The 1,245-nt window shown below is 54.5% G+C and overlaps 1 protein-coding gene across 1 annotated transcript in view; it reads right to left on the bottom strand.

Annotated features, from left to right (window-relative positions):
- LOC105500454 (zinc finger protein 92-like) overlaps positions 1-1,245 on the bottom strand; it is a 39,612-nt gene that overhangs the window by 14,593 nt on the left and 23,774 nt on the right. The gene's annotated exons all lie outside the window — the stretch shown is intronic.

Genomic DNA, 1,245 nt, shown 5'->3' with positions numbered 1-1,245 from the left:
TTTTAGTACAGACGGGGTTTCACCATGTTGGCCAGGCTGGTCTCGAACTCCTGACCTCAAGTGATCCACCAGCCTCAGCCTCCTACAGTGCTGGAATTATAGGTGTGAGCCACCATGCCACTTGGGTTTTTGTTTTTTTTTCAATGTGTTAGCTGAGGTCTTGCTATGTTGCCCAGGCCTCCCAAAGTGCTAGAATTACAGGCATGAGCCACTGTGATACCCTGTTTGAAGGGGATGGGGCCTGGACCAGGTGGAGGCTATGACAGGAGCACCCTCTTCCCTTCCTATCTATGATTCTCATTGCCTTGGCCCAGTTTTCTCTGCTTCATTTTTTTAAGTTTTTCTTTTAGAGACAGGGTCTCACTCTGTTGTCCAGGCTGGAATGCAGTGGTGTGATCATAGCTCACTGCAGCTCAGCTCCACTCCTGAACGTAAGTGATCCTCTCACCACAGTCTTACAAGTAGCTGGGACTTACAGGCATGCCTCACCGGCTGGACTAATTGTTTGTTTTATTATTAGGTACAGGTAATAACACAGGAGTCTCCCTGTGTTGCCCAGGCTGGTCTCAAATTCCTGTCCTCAAGCATCCTTGCACCTTGCCCTTCCAAAGTGCTAGGATTACAGGCCACCCTGCCCTGCCTCTCCAGTCCCTGACCATCCCCACTGGCTAGCCCTGGAAAGCACAGCAATGAGGGAGCCATTGGCGGCTGGGGCAAGAAACACGCAGCAGCGTCCTCTTGTGCCCACTTTATGTGGGGCCAGGCATGGGAGGACCTAAGCCTGCTGTGCCTGCAATAGTGCCCGCACCTGGCGGATCTGCCTATTGACGCCGGAGCACGCAGTGCCACCCAGGGCATGATACTACCCCACACTGTGCCCAGAGTCCCACACGTGGCTCATGTCACCTGAGAATAGGGGGCTGGGGAGAGAGGAAGAGGTGGGCCAGGCCACCGGGCCACCCAGGCCTCCAGGCACCCAAGCTCGCCGCTTAAAAGGCAGTGTTGGGAAAGGGGTGCGCCGCACCTGATGGTGTGCAGCTCCTGCAATGACAGCTGGTTGAGGGCGACCCCCTTGGACTCAGCCATGAACATGGCTTTCCCAGAGGCCTTGTGGGCCTGGCAGAATGGCATCTGGGTGCTGGGGAGGAAGGTGGCACTGAGGCAGCTTCCTCCATGCCCTGATCTGCCTCCATTGCCTGCACCTCTTCCTTTTTTTTTTTTTTTTTTGATACAAAGTCTCACTCT

Source organism: Colobus angolensis, unplaced genomic scaffold (assembly GCF_000951035.1).
Source record: "Colobus angolensis palliatus isolate OR3802 unplaced genomic scaffold, Cang.pa_1.0 Scaffold668, whole genome shotgun sequence".
Classification (NCBI taxonomy): domain Eukaryota; kingdom Metazoa; phylum Chordata; class Mammalia; order Primates; family Cercopithecidae; genus Colobus; species Colobus angolensis.
The sequence above is the reverse complement of the archived record's forward strand: the minus strand, read 5'-3'. Positions and strand labels throughout refer to the sequence as shown.